General features: G+C 42.0%; 1 long non-coding RNA gene across 1 annotated transcript in view; it reads right to left on the reverse strand.

The window, feature by feature from the left end:
- Positions 1-338: 338 nt before the first annotated feature.
- The window catches only part of LOC109304880, a 94,144-nt gene continuing 78,284 nt past the window's right edge, over positions 339-16,198 (reverse strand). Inside the window, exon 3 of the long non-coding RNA XR_002099502.1 lies at positions 339-614. This is a non-coding gene — a long non-coding RNA (uncharacterized LOC109304880). The remainder of the gene's footprint in view (positions 615-16,198) is intronic.

The raw sequence follows: 16,198 nt of genomic DNA on the forward strand, positions 1-16,198 counted from the left end.
AAAGCCCAGCAGCTGAGGGTTCTTGGTGAAGAACTATGCTTCTTCAAACGGATTTCTGCAGTTGACAAAGTCTAGGCTTAAACCTATTAAACACCCAGATTTTTAATTGACCTCTGGGCTCTTTTTCAATAATGGTGATGGAGCTTTTGTTATTCTCTTCCCCCACAGGAGTTGTATTTTGTTAATATACTCTTTTAATTTAAGTTGCCCAGGTGCCAAGGTGATGGGAATTAGAAAGAAATCTTCAAGAACTAAAGGAAGAAAGAAAGATTCACTCTTTTTGGTTAAATCTTTGCAAAAAAGCAACTGATATAATAACAGAAAAGTATACAATAAACAATATGGAATTGTTTTTATTAAAATGGCTTACCATATACAAGGCAGTATCCAGTTTGAAAGTCATTGTACATAAGCTTTGCTAAACACAATATGTAAGACAAACTAATTTTCTACTGCACTCTAAATCACAGTTTGGCTTTATTAATGGATTTGTTTTGGGGTCTTTTGCCCTGTTTACATTTCTTCGAAAGAGGCAGGAGGAACAGAAGCAGAGATCTGTTTTCCCTTCAGTCTGTCATACTGAATTAGCTTTTAAACAGCCAAGATATTGCAACCTGAAAATGAAGATATTTAAATACATGATAAGAAAAAAAAGAAACACCATGCTGCAATATGCCAACAGCCAAGCTTCTTTGTGGGCTATATCACAAGGTAATTGGCTGTGATGTGAATTATGCATCCTCAGCCAAATGTGAGAGTGCTTAACAGACACAGAGGTCAATTATCTCTTAGTAGAGCCTGCTACAAAGAAAGAGGTTATTGCAATTAGAACATGCTATTTAAAATGCTTAGTTGTTTTAGTATTTTAAATCACTGCATCTTTTTATAAAGATCTGCATTGTAATTCTTGTAGCCATAATCATCACAGAATAAGCTGATCTTAGAAAAGAAAATCATAAAAAAAATGAGTCACCTAGGTTTTTTTTAATAGGAGCCTTAGAAAGCATAGACTATTCGAATAAGAGAGAAATTCACAAGAGAAATGAGGGCTCTGTTTCTTTTCATGAGTTCAAGCCTAAGTACATGTTTGTCTTAAGTCTTCTCCCACTGGAAGAAAATGCAGACATACATTGCACAGGCAAAAAAGGGGCAAAATGCTTTATATTAAGGATTTGTTACGATGATGAGTATTGCAAAATAAAAAAGAGACAGGCTTGAATCAAAACTGTGGACCAACCCCCAAAATATTCGGAAAAAGATGATTTGGATTTGCATATCACTGCTTGCTTCTGTTTTTATAATAAGCACACTAAAATCTTAGCTCTGAAATGTCTCCAAACCAAGCTGAATTCTGAAATGCTCCTGAGGTTCTTTTTTTAGAGGTGAGCTATTTGTAAAGTCTCTCTTTTTTTCTTCAACATCGTAAACTCCAACATGTATCACTCCATGGAAGTATTTGCACAAAACCAACATGAGGTTTTTCCCCCTTATGCAATGTGGTGGGAAAAAAAAACTTAATTTTGGTTCAAGTAGAGGGTTTTGCCTCTGCCCTGCCCCACGATGCCTCTAACCTTCCCTCACCTGCCTTCCCTGCTACTCACAACTGCCACATATCCCAGCTCTGTCTCTGTGTTCACATCCATGGCTATATCTACCCCCAGATCCAATCTGGCTTTGCATTGGGGTACAGAGCACAGGCTGGCTCCTGCCCCCATCTGGCCAGGCAGCAGCGGTTGCAGTGGCAGCAGCTCCAGCCCTGGCCCCAGCTCTGGCTCCAATCCAGCCTGGAGCCAGGGCTGGGCCCAGGGCTGCCACCATTGCAACCAGTGCTGCCTGGCCAGGTGAGGAGTGGAGCTAGCATGTGCTCTGTGCCTGGATCAGAGTGGGGCCAGAGCCATGATTCAGAGCAAGAGGTGGCACTGAGAAAGGGAGAGGAGGGAAGCCTGGGAAAGAAGGCAAGTGGTGGGAGGGGGCAGGCACTAGAGGTGCAGGCATGGGGGTTGTTCAGGCAAGGCAGGACAAACACGAGAGAGCATAGGCACTGTGGGCGGAGGTCAGGTGCTGGGTGACACAGGTACAGAGGGGTCAAATAGCAGGGGGGCAAGTAGTGGGGGAAGACTAGCAGGGTCAGGTTTTGCTTCCCTTCCCCTACTGCCTGTCCCGTCGTGGCCTGCCCTTCTGCCACTGCTCTCTCCAGCTCAGCGGTTTGGGGAATGAATTTCCAATACTTACATTCTGTAAAATGAATGTAAGTATTGGAAAATGACAATACATTTATAATCTACTACTTGAAACCCACAAAACATTTACAATTAAATTTGTATCCTTTGACTGAATACTTAAACAGAGAATCAAAACTTCTCACCCTTGAAAAGGCTCCATAAAACTGGCCACATTTAAACTTGGGAATATAAATACATATTTTGTCAAAAGTCTAACCTTGTGACTTTTTTATAGGCATAGAATAAGAGGGCCCTTGTACATGTGACCAGGGGCCCTTGTACACGTGAGGATATTGGCCCTTTTTGTAGTTTAATTGCCCTTTTTAATTATTTAATTACATAACCGTGTACAAGTTCAGTGGCATGTTATAGTTAAATTTCATAACAGTGTACACATTCACCAGTGTATTTTGATTTAAATGACTTTGTAACACAGCAAACTAAAAAACATCCCATGTATTTTAGTTTGCTATGTAACTAATTACAGTGATATTCCTCATGTGTACAAGGGCCCTATCTGGAGAAGGTGGTGGGGATGGTGCACAGGGTGCTGGAAGCCCAGGCACATTTGGGGAAACTCAGGCTAGGAGGGCTTCCAGCGCCCCACGCACTGGTCCTGCCACCTGTTCCAGCTGCCAGCATACCCAGCTGTCCTCCTGCTGCCTTCCTGGGGCAGCCAGCTCATTTCCAGGCAGTCACAGTTGGTGGGAAGGCAGCAGAAATGGTGCACAGGGCACTGGAAGCCCACCAAGCCCAAGCTTCCGTGAGCATTCCTCCGTTTCCAGTGCCCCGTGCACCACTGGATCTGGCAGGTGCTGTCTGTGAGCTGGGGCTGCACCCATGCAGCTAGCACCCCACCTGGGCAGCCCTGGGGGGCACCATTGCTGTGGAGGGAAGCCCCCCGCCCCCACCCCTCCCTGCAGCTCAGGGTCTGCATGACCCAGTGGCAGCTCATGCAGGCAGGCTCCACCAAAGGGAAAAAAAAAAGCAAGGACCTGATTTTTTTTTTCTCTCCTGGAGCCTGCCTGCATCTCCCGTGGCTGGAGAGTGAGCTGCTGATGGGTCATACATCCTGTGAGCTGTGGGGGACCCTGCTGCTTCCCTCCGTGGCAGTAGCACCCCCCCAGGCAGCACCCACCCACTGGCACCCTGCCCAGGTGGTCCTTGCAGGTGCTGTCACTATGGAGGGAAGCACCAGGGCCCCCTTCAGCTCAGAGCCCACCAGCAGCTTGACCCCTGGCCTCAGAAGAGGTGGGTAGGTGCCAGGGGGCAAAAAGGATCGGGCCCCTCACCATCTGGGTTTTTTTCCCCTTCAGCAGAACCTGCCCGATCCATGGCGAGGGAGCCCGGTGCTTCATTCTAGCTCTGACTTGCCCGCATGCCTGTTTGAACTACCTTAGGATCTATAATAATAGCACACTTATTCTGTCTGGAGCACTCTGATTGGTTGTTTCAGTAAGCATTGTGATTGGCTGCCAGGACAACCAATCGGAGCGTTCTGGACAGACAGACTAAGCCTGTTATTATGACAGATTTTCTATGTGTAGAATCTGCTTATTGGGGGTTGTCTTAAATCTGAAGTCATCTTAGATTTGGGTAAATACAGTACATGCATATTTATTAATCTAGCCTTTCAGCAAACAAAATATACTAAAACACACTTGTTAAATAATTTAGTAACAACATTTGATTGCCTTATCCGTACTACTTGTTCTGAAAAGAATAACCTCTCTTCTGGCTTGCCAACTTTCACATGAGGTTTCATCAGGAGGAAGAAATATAGCAGACAGATGCTGCCTGCTAATATTAGCAAATACTGCCTTAAAAGAATATGTGATCTAAATCAATGAACTTTTCCTTAAAATAATATATTTTCTTAAATTTAAAACAATACATATTTTAAGTTGCTTGATGACAGCGTCTATTAAAAAGACCCTGTCTACAAAGGAAGATATGTCCTATTGTCTTTCTAGTATACTGAATACAAAACAAGTTGAGGCCCAGCTATGAAATAAAAATAAGAACTACTGCATAGGACATGATGGTTTACAAATACAAAATGCAATTTCTCACTACTACACCACGTAATTGGCTTTCACACACAGTTGTATGATAGAAGTAAGAGTTGTGGTTTAAAAAGAGAGAGAGAGAGAGAGTTACAATTGCCCACTTCCCTCCTCCCTAACTCACACCAATAAACCACAAATTATGTTTACAATGAAGATGCCCAGAAAAACAGAAAACAGTATTTATTTAGCTATCATTTGAGAGATCTCTGTGCTTCAGAGGTCCTGAGGGCAGGAGGCAGCAAATATTCAAAAAGACAAACCTGAAAATACATCTCAATACTGGGGAAAAAACCTTAAGAGCCAATAAATCCTTGTTCATTTCTGTTAAGTGAAAAGCAGCTGCACAGCAATAGTTTTCAAAAAAAGAGTTCTGTTCCACCTGAAGCAAAATATAAAATATGTTTAATAATATACTATCAGCTCAATAATGCAGAATTCATTCTGCATACAGTCCCTTTTGTTTTTCTTTGCCTAGTCCTTTTTCTGAGAGCTTAGTTTCAGTGAACTTTAAAGAATTTCATAATGGCAAAATCCACTATTTTTTATTCACAATTTCAAATAACTATTTTTAGGGCTAAGCTCTCTATAATCTTTCCCAATTTAGTTTGCAAATTATATACTAGTCCACTGAAATATTTGGGCATGCAAACAGGTTTCTGCATGCACAATTACTGTTATGCCATGGTGGATTTATGGTTATGTTCACCCGTGCTTTGTGTAGGGTTTAGAAAATTTTTACTCTTAAAGTCTATAACTACTTGCTCTAGGGTTACCATATTTCCAGTACCAAAAAAGAGGACCCTGTGGGCAGGATGGGGGAGATGCAAGGCGGGGGGGGAAGGGAAGAGGAGGTAGAGCCAGGCAATTTGTACTGGTTGAGGTTGTTTGCCCCATTCAACTTTCCATATAATTTCATACCCAAACAGTATAAAGGCTCCTCATGGACAGATCTGGGGCCTATCACTAGAAAAAAATAGGTAAATGAAAGGAAAAAAAATCACCTTGGTCCAGCTTCTGGCATAACAATCCCTTACCTCCCACTGGGCTACATTTTGTTGGAATACTTTACACAACAAAGAGGACTTAACAGGCTACCTTTTTTTTCTACTCCAGGCCTCCCTTCATGGTTGATGGCACCTACTGCATTGCAAATGACCTCTCTCCTAAAATGTAACTTGCTTTCTTTCTCAACATTTTTTAGTATGCGAGTAAACAGGAAAAAGGCTGGTGTTTATTGTGGTTTTCAGACTTAATGATTATTATTGCTCTAAATTATTTTCTGAATATCTAAGCTAGTCTTGCAAATACACCAGCAACGACACAGAGAGGCTTATGAGTCTTAAACTGAACTAGGTTCACCCATCTGGGATGGCCCAGCAGCATAATTTAGGATGCTTTAAACTAAGATAACTTAGGATGCTTTAGTGAATTTAGCATCCTAAGTTATCCTAATTTAAAGCATCCCAAATTATGCCACTGGACCATCCCAGTTTCAAGCAATGGTAAACTGCATCAGTGTAATTCTTAACATTTAATAGTCTTGCTTTGCATGGTAGTATTGGTTGCTAGCATTAGCTGAGAACAGCTATTAGATCAGTGATTCTCAACCTTTAAAGATTTAAGGAACCCTTTGTTAAATTCAAAGCACCACTTGGAAAATGCCAGCTCTTAGTTTTCACTGATTTTTTAACTATAAAATAATAATAGAACAATTTTTCTGTTGCAACGAATTCAGAAAGACCACCACAGTTCAAAATGTTTTAATATTCTGGATTCCTACTTGAAACCTGGGTTTATCTTGCACACCTAACAACGCTAACATTGCATAGCACTCCACTGTACTCTTGAAAGGATTTCAAGACACCCCAAGCTGTGGTACCCTGGTTGAGACTCACTGTATTAGAAGATCAACTGACAGAAGCTAAATCCTGGAGAGAGAGATCTTCTTGTGGAAAGAGGGAGGGACTTAGAAGAACTTACCACATCCCTTCCAGGAGGCACAGGGGTGGCTGGTGCCTCCTGAGTCTGGGGGGGCACAATTTGTGGGCGGGCCAAAAGCCCCATCTCCACTCCTATATGTCTGCGCTATGGCTTAGTGCTCTTTCTCCCCCAACACGCCGCAGGCCCGCACAGCAAAAAAACTGCCCCATCCTGACTGGTGCCAAATCAGAGGCCAATCTCGGGGTGGGTGGGAAGGCATGTGCCCCCCATGCGCCCCCTACCGGTTACCAGTTCAGGAGGGTATCTATCTTCACAAAATTCAGAGACTTGACTACTTTGCTGTACATCTGGACTCTCCACTGCTTCCAAATAACCATGGCTATTAAACAATGTTGATGTCTGTCTGGAGCTGGGTAAAAAACTGTTCCCTCCTGTCACAATGTGATCCGCAAAGTTATGATCTCATGTCTTATTAGTTATTTTAATTCTTTGTACCTTGGTATAAAAATATTCAGAACCACAGCACCCCAAAATAGCTACAAATGATTCAGCACACAGCCGCCTATCTTCGCAGCATCACAGACCATTGAAAAGACATCACTGTGATTCTATGCTTTTTTTTTCTGGCTCACTGTTAACTACTAAGTCATATTCACTTCACAAAATGGCCCAGCTTGCTTAAGCAACACTTCCTAACCTAAGCAAACGTGCCTTCCTATGAAACCTGCAGTCTACTAGGGCAATGAAGCTGTTCACCTCGAAAGAGAACACTAAGGACAAGAGAGGCCTTTCTTTGCAACTGGCTATGAATCTGGAACTCATTCCTGGAAGAAATTAAGATAATAAAGACTCAGCACATCAAGCGAAAAGCTCACTTTTTGCAACTATATTACTCCAAGGATCCCAGTACTCATAAGATTTCAGATCTCTCAGGGAAAAGGCAGGGATGAAGAGAGAGGGAAGGGGAATACATATATTTCTTTATGGCTATGCTTCATAACCCTAGGAGTATCTTAAAGGCCACAGGGTATATCTACATGAGATGCCGCTGACCCAGCTGGTTGGATACAAGAGTGCTTGAGTGCAAGGGCTGCCTGCCAGCTAGCCCCGCACTGGAGCACCCTCTTGACTGCAGCATGTTCAGCCAGGTTAGAACAGCCCCAGGCTGGCAGACAGACCCTCAGGCCTCCTGACAGCCAGGGCTGCTCTGACCAGGCTCAGCATGCCGCGGTCCCAGGCGCGTGTGCAAACAGCGCACCTGGGAGCAATAAACTCCAGAATGATATGCACTAGAGTTTATTGCTGAAAATTAATGGCACATGTACACACACACAGAGTGCACTACAGGTCTGTCTTAAACCCTAGAAGAAAGTTTAGTAACACTGAAAGCACTCAGTACAGTAATTATCTTCATCAGACTTTTCTTGCAACTTAAATTGTATTGTGGCGTCAATTTTTTTTAAGTGTCAATTGACCACATAGTATAAAACAAAACAAGTAGAGTTCGCTAATTTGAAAAGAGTCCTAAAGGCTTTAATATTCCTTGCACTATAGCAATGCAGAAAGTCATTCCTATTTAATTAGTTAGGCCAAAGTATTTGCAAAACAATTAAGAATGTAATTTAATTTTGGTGTTTGGTAAACATCCAGGGATTCATTCATTGTGAACTTATGACCTACATGTTGAGTTTACTTTGCAAAGTATCATTAAACCAGTCAGTTAGAACTTACAATTAAAATGCATGACATGGCAAGTCTAATATGTACATTCTGCAGAACTAAAAATGTGCAACATCCATTTATTTTTTAAATATTTAGACAATTAGCAAAAATTAATTGTATTGGTCAAACACAGCTTGTTTTTCTCATGCAGGAAATCCCTTTGAAACTGTCTTAAATAAAATGGGCTACATTCAGGAACTATTTCCCTACTTACTGCTCACATGGAAAGGCAAACAAGTTTAGTTTGGTGGTTCATAGGCTGCTGCCACAAGCCACCAGCAATGGCAGAAATCCTATAAATAGATGGGAAAGATTGATATTGGTATATGTGCAACAGCTTGGCTCTTTATAGGCAGTGACAGCAAATCCTTGAGCACAGCCAATAGGTAGCATGAAATCCTAGCACAGCCAACAAAGGCAAGTAGCAGGACTCCATAAACTCACACACACAAGTCAGCAGAGACTGGTCAGCCACATCAGAATTATTGTGTGCAGTCATTAAATCATTAAATACAATAAACAATATTTTAAAAAATGAAGGTTGACACTTTTGGCACCTGAAAGTTAGGAAATGGGGAAATTAAGGTTGCCTTTGCATGTGTGTTATGCTATACTCCTTAGTTATATGGTCATTCACTATTTTTTTCCTTGGAGGATCTCTTCTTCAATCTATAAATTGGAAATTATTCAATATTTTCTTTCACCTATGTCATTCAAGCACTGTTTAATACTTACCATCCATATTTAGCACTGAATATAAAATAATTAATCTCCTCCATTTTTCTAGGGTACAGTCACTAATTTTGAAGGGCTTCACAAGCATTTATCTTTACAACATCCCATTTTACAGGTGGGGACTGAAACACAGAGATCAAAGCCAATCTCTGTAATAGATATCAACATAAAGATCCAGATCCTCACAGATGACTGGAAATTGGGCTACAGCGCTTAGGAAGAATTTTGTGCTGTGCAAGATTTCCTCACACAGATGTCAGTACATCCTAGTTTTACCTCGCCTGCAGTGTTCTTGCTGTTCCAGTCTTGGGACCTCTCTCAGCAAAAACTGCCAGACATGTAACACATTAAATTGTAGCTTGGTTTGTGTGGTAGGGACAGATTCTCACAAGGGAGAAGACTGAAAGCACCAAGCCCCCTTTACATGTGACCTAAGCTAGAACCCAGCTCTCCAGAGGCAAAAGGCTAGTGAATTAACCTACTCTGTCACCTAACCCTTCACTATTGATTAGTAATTATTCTTTTCAAATGAAACAAGAATGTAGGACATAAGGTCACCTACAGTATATCTTGAGAATATCCATGGCTCCTACACCTCCTTCAATCAGTTATCACTGAAGGCTGAGTCAAGAAAAATTAGTTCTCATTGAAATACAATTACAAATGTAATTTCATTCAGTATTCATAAATAATGAGGAGTACGTGCATGCGGGCTGTCTGTGAAGCAGCAAAGCCAGATATGGCAGGCATGCCTATAATCCAAATTCTGCTTAATTTGATAAAGCCGTTCAATAATTTGATTAAAAAAAAAAACCTGGCCAATTAATACGTAATGCAATGGACACTGATGATGTCATCAGACAGCTCTCTGCAGCATTCATTCTAAGAAGCCATTCCTCTATGCCGATTGGCTGCTTGTTCAAAAACTCCCATCTGCTTTAATGTGGTAGTATAACTGGGAGTGGGTGAGCAGGGCACAAGTCCTGGGCACCAAATAGGTGTGGGAGGTGGGAGGGAGGGGAATGTTTGGTGTCTAAAGTCACATACCTATCCCAGAGCTAAGATATGTAAATACTTTTCATGGCATGGAGCTGCAGTACACTGATGCTTTGCATTCACCAGCATCCTAGTGCTATAGCAGCCATTACAACATGTACCGTCAAATAAAGATTTGTAATACAGCTTCCCATGCAATACATTTTGCAAAGTCCAGACAACTTGTCATACCATCATTTTTTACAGACTTTATCCTACATTGTCAAAATAACTTAAATACAAATGAGTCCTGAATTATTTAAATACATATTTTGACATAGGGATTCAAAGACAGGAAACTAAGTTTCAGGACTTGACCTAAACCCACAATATTGAAGAGTTTTAGAATTAAGACTCCACAGATGATTCTCTTCTCCTTAGGTACAGCAGAGACCTCAAAACACCTTATTAATCTTGTACAGTATATATGCTGGACCAGTCCCAGCTGTGCAGAAGCACATCAGCAACCCCCCTTTCTTCCCCTCCAGCAGTGTGAAGATGCAGTTGAGGCCCCAGAGGCTCCCAGGAGTGGCAGCAACCCCTGGAGGCAATAGCCAAACATAGTGCTTCCCAGCATTATACCCTAGCAGCACTCCCCAGTGGCCAGAGCAGCACTTCCCAGCATCAGAGTAGCAGCAACTACAGTGCAGGCCTCACTACCCAACACAGGCTATTTTACCGTGATGTAGCTGGTAAAGCCCCTGGAAAGCAGCGCTGGGTGAGTTTCCCTTCCCAGCTGAGGGAAGATTGCTTTGCTGGTGACAGTTACTGTGATCTGTTTTGAATTACTGAGTACATCTACATGAGACATTTAGTGTGCAATGGACTAGTTAACTGTGCAGTAAACATCTCAGCATCTACACGTGCATTCCTGTTAGGGCACATGAAATTAATAAACTCTGCAGTAGATACAAGTACTACCCTGCTGCAGAGATTTTTCCTTGCACAGCAGTGCACATATAAACACTGCCCCAGCTGGCTAGGGTGCAGGGTGCTTCAGTTGAGGACTAGCTGGCAGGTAGTTCGACTGCTGAAGCACCCAGTCAGCCACTCTACAGCTTCTGGAGCCTGCTTGAAGCAACTAGCCATACTGCCTGGTCAGAGCCTGGTTGGAGCAGTTGCTGGCTGAGGCACAAAGGTTCTCCAGTGTGGGGGCTGCCTGCTGACCAGCCCCTCACCGAAGTGCCTTCTTAGCAACACATGGAGCCCAGCCAGAGTAGCCCTGGGCTGGTGGGATATCCCCTGGGCCCCCTGCCAGCTGAGGCTGCTCTAACCAGGCTCCACACGCTACACACAAATAAAGTCTGGTGCAATAAGCTCCAGAATTTATTCATGCTCATTAATCACATGTGTAGGTGCACCCACCATTAACTAAGTTTTAACAGTACAGTTTTTCCTTAAGGTGTATGTTTGCTCCCCTTTTTTCTGTAACAAACCCTGTTTTAGTTTAACATTTGCTTGGGCGTGGGGAAATTTGTTCACATTAACATCAGTTGCAATTTATTTTCCCAGGTTTCTGGGTGGAGGCTCAAGCAAAATATGAAAATGTGGTGTTTAACCCTTATGTTCGAACCTGGCCCCCATTACTGCCACCCCATGCCTGGTAGAAGGGTTACACATATTAACAGAACAATGTGCAGAATTTAGTATTGGCTGTGTCCATGCTATACCTGAGCGATTAGCAAACAGAAGCTTCAAGGCTGACAGTTCAGCACATTTCATGAATGATAATATTCTTTGAAAAATAGAGTTTATTGGTGATGGATACTGAAAACTTTATGGCTGCTGACAAATGTGGGAAAAAAAGTTTCCTTTACCAAAAGAAGCAGCATGTTAGTTCGACGTGGCTCTGCAGCATCTGTATAGATCAGGCACTTCAGCGGGGCTTTTTGATGCTTTTATCTAATAGCTGATTCAATCAATTATTAGAGAAAAGTGCCAAAAAAGCCTCACTAAAGTGCCCAATCGATACAGATGTTGGGTGAGCCGGCTCCAACTAATACAATGCCTTTTCTGGGCATGCGCTGGGCTCCGCGCTGGGGCATACGGAATTTAAAATAAAGCACCGTTTTTGTTTTTGTTTTTTATATCTGTAAACAGTCTGGTTTTTAATATGAAATTTTGCAACCAGTGACAAGTCAATTCAAGTCTTCTTATATACCATAAATAATATACATATAAAACAGATAGTATTAACATATAACTATCACCTGCTGTGCATATGAAACAACTTTTTCTTAGAGATTTTTTTAAAATATGCATCTCTGTATTAGAATCATAATGGCTCTAGCATTATGGATTAACATGATACAGGGACCACAATTACTCCAAAGCAGCCATTTCAGTCTGGCAAGGACAAAGTATGCATTTTATGAATGTATAAGTTGAGTGTACAGTCTGTCACTCAAACTCTCATACATTTCAATGACAGATTATTTTTTTTCCTCTGGCACTGGTGGTTTTAGTGTAGGTACTGCCAGGAAAGGACACTGTTCTGGGAGGTTTAATGCAAAAGCATTAAAATATAACGACAAAAAAAAAAGATTTCAAGTAACATTAAGAATCTGATTTAAATCCACAAAAGCAAGGAAATTTAACATTAAGGCAGACAATTCAGGCTGACATGCTACCTCTAACTCACTCTAGATACTGCTTGTCACACGTAAAGGAAGTTATTAAAACCATTAAAAAATACATTGTGCACCGGGGCAGCCAGATTTCAGAGCATGGTAAATTAAAATGAGGGATGGATAAACCTGAAAATGTTCAAAGGCTAATTCAGTTCAAAGATGTGACTAAAAGTTCAAGTGATTACGCAAACCTTTATAGTCTGTTAATTGAACTGTAAATCTCATCATAACAAGCTTTCCTGAAGTATTTCGGGCCAGAATTCTCCAACCTGGTTGCCTAACCTTAGGCCTCTAAATACAATAGGTAGACATATAAATAAAAATGACCTTCTGTTTAGAAGTGTGTGGGCACCCTCAAGTCATGTAGAAGTCAACGGGTTCTCTAGGTGTTCAACTGTTGCACTCATATATAAGCTACATACAGTTGCATCGCTAAATGTGGTTTTTAGAAACTAACTGTAGGAATGCCCAGGTTCCAAAATTTTTGTTGTAGTTTTTTAGCTTCTGCTGTTACCTGAAACAATATTTTTTATTCTTCATTATGCTTTGCACATAGAAATAGATGGACAAAAACCCTGACTTCTGGATCATTTAATCTAAGACAAATCCGAGAAAATAAAATGCATTTTTTTAAAACCTCAGCATAGATTCAGCTCTAGTTCTCTTTTGGTTTTAAGAGGAAACTGAAGCCATTTTTTTCTTTTAACTAAACAGGTTTGCTTACCACCCATTACAACAATAATCTTTTTAAATGAGGATATAGAGGAAGGAGTTTTTCAATTAATTTTAAGAGGGTTTTAGGAATCAAAGAGTAAAATTTTGAGATATATGTGGGAGTAGCTAGCAGGGAAACAAGGGTGGATCCATGGGCATGCAGTGGTACAGTTGCACCCCCCTTTGATTCCTGGTCCATACGAAGTTTAAAACCAAATACCTGACAGTAGCAGCAGCATTTCTATTCAGGAAGCAGTAACATAATCAATTGACTTCATGGCTCTTTATAATCCTGATTCCTTCTAAACTCTTCATTTTACAGATGTTAGTGACCCCTCTCCTTTTTAATGGTTTTGATGTTCAATTAATCAAACTACCTTTCTTCTGCAAGTCTACTGTTAGCTGATCTGGGGAACATAGCTCCTATTTCATAACCCTGTAGACTTTTTTAACTTCAACTAAAAACATTAACTCAGGTACAGAAATAACTTTCAGTGAAGCATGAGATGTACTTTCAAGATGCTCAGGAAGGCTAGATTTCCTTTTATGAATCTGAAAAAGAGATATCCATTTAATTCTAATAACTGTAGAACTAATAAAACAATATATTTTAATTATTTTTGCCTAGTTTGATGTTTTTGTACATAGGGGGCATGTCTACGTGTGCATTTGCACAGGCTTAAATTTATTACTCAGTAAATTACAGCATAGTAGTGGGAATAGGCTGGCATCTACACCTTCATAGTTTCATAGTAGGTAAGGTCAGAAGGGACCTGAGCAGTTCATCATGACCCCCTGCCATGGGCAGGAAAGAGTACTGGGGTCAAACGACCCCGGCTAGGTGATTATCTAGCCTCCTTTTGAAGACCCTCCGGGTAGAAGCGAGCACCACTTCCCTTGGAAGTTGGTTCCAGATCCTAGCCGCCCTGACTGTGAAGTAGCGCCTCCTGATGTCCAGCCTGCATCTACTCTCAAGAGTAGATTGAGAGGCTTGAGAGGCTGTACATCCACAAGTCAGCTGGCCCAGATGGAATGCACCCAAGAGCGCTAAAAAAGTTGGCTGACATCATAGCACAACCAATGGTGAGGATATTTGAGAACTCATGGTGCTCTGGAAAGGTTCCAGAAGATTGGAAGAGGGCAAATGTGGTACCTATATTCAAGAATGGAATGAAGGAAGATCCAGGTAACTATAGGCCAGCCAGTTTGACCTCAATCCCTGGAAAGATCTTGGAAAAAAATATCAAAGAAGCCATCAACAACAGGCTAATGGAAGGCAACATTCTGATAGCTAGCCAGCATTGCTTCATTGTGGGTAGGTCTTACCTGACCAACCTCATTTCCTTCTATGACCAGGTGATGTATCACCTGGACAAGGGAGGAGAGGTTGATGTCATATACTTGGATTACAAAAAAACCTTTGACTTGGTCTCCCATGATGTCCTCCTGGTAAAATTGGGGAACTGAGGCCTCGACAACCTCATGGTCTCATGGCTGGGGAACTGGCTCCATGGTCAGACCAAGAGAATGATATTCGATGGAACCAAGTCAACATGGCACATGGTGACCAGTGGTGTCCCCCAGGTTCAGTACTTGGACCAGTACTCTTTAATATATATTCATAAATTATCTGGATTCAGGTGTCAGAAGCAGACTGGCCAAGTTTGCAAATGACACCAAATTATGGGGAAGTGTGGTGACGTTAGAGAATAGGCTGGGGATTCAGGCCAACCCAGACAGGCTCGGAGGGTGGGCAGATCAAAACCTGATGACATTCAGTGCAGAGAAATGCAAGGTACTCCACCTTGGGAGAAAGAGCCTTCATCATACTTATAGGCTTGGAAGTACTACACTCACTATCACCACAGCCAAAAGAGACTTGGGGGTCATGATTGACCACAAGATGAACATGAGCCACCAATGCAACGCCACAGCCAGCAAAGCAAATAAAACTCTGGCTTGCATCTACCGATGCATCTCAAGCAAGACCGAGAAAGTCATCCTCCCACTTTACTCAGCCTTGATGAGACCGCAGCTGGAATACTGTATCCAATTCTGGGCTCCATACTTTAGAAAGGACGTGGAGAACATTGAGAGAGTCCAGAGGAGAACCACACACATGATTAGAGGTCAAGAAAGGAGGCCTTATGAGGAGAGGCCAAGGGGCATGGGACTTTTCAGCCTGGAGAAAAGAAGACTCAGGGGGGACTTGGTGGCAGCCTATAAGTATATAAGGGGTGTGTATCAGGAACTGGGAGAATGTCTGTTCACCAAGGCACCCCAAAGTAAGACAAGGTCCAACAGTCACAAACTGCTGGAAGACTATTTAGACTGGACATAACGACAATATTCTTTACCATCCAAGTCTCCAGAGTCTGGAATAGACTCCCCCCAGAAGTGGGGCAAGCACCCACACTGGATACATTCAAGGAACACCTGGATGCTCACCTTGCTGGGGTCATCTGACCCCTGCTAACTTCCTGCTCTTTGGGCAGGGGGCTGGATTGAATGATCTTGCAAGGTCCCTTCTGGCCCTAATGTCTATGAAATCTATGGGAAGATTTAGTTGGGGATGGTCCTGCCTTGAGCAGGTGGTTGGACTCCTGAGGTCCCTTCCAACCCTAATTTTCTATGACTTTTATGATTACTGCACAGTAAATAATCATACCTGTGTGATGCAGGTATCAAATTTACATTCAAGTTGGTGTAAGTTGCCATATTTACTGAGAAGTATGGGAGCGCGCGTCATTTCAGTTACTGTGCAGTAAATGCTCATGTGTAGATGTGTCCAATATGTAATATAGCAAATGAGTACATAGTCCAATAAATTTATATTTGTTTTTGCTCCAATCTTAAGCTCAATAAAATAGCTCTAGTTTCCTAGCATAATAGTCATATTCTAGATTATTTTTAACTTGATAAAAAATATGTGTTGTGCTATATGTAATGATGCACCACACCATCTGTACCCACTTTTCAAAGTCCTAGATCTGTCCTGTCTTTTCTATCTAGATTAGGACGGCCAGCTTGCAGCAAAGGTGCTACAACTGGCATAGGCAACCTCTGTGTGAGGCACACATCATATCGGGGGGGACAAGGCAGTACAGCAGCAGATAGGGCAGGAAGCAGA

This window comes from Gavialis gangeticus, unplaced genomic scaffold (assembly GCF_001723915.1).
Source record: "Gavialis gangeticus isolate Ggan-Ray unplaced genomic scaffold, GavGan_comp1, whole genome shotgun sequence".
Lineage (NCBI taxonomy): Eukaryota > Metazoa > Chordata > Crocodylia > Gavialidae > Gavialis > Gavialis gangeticus.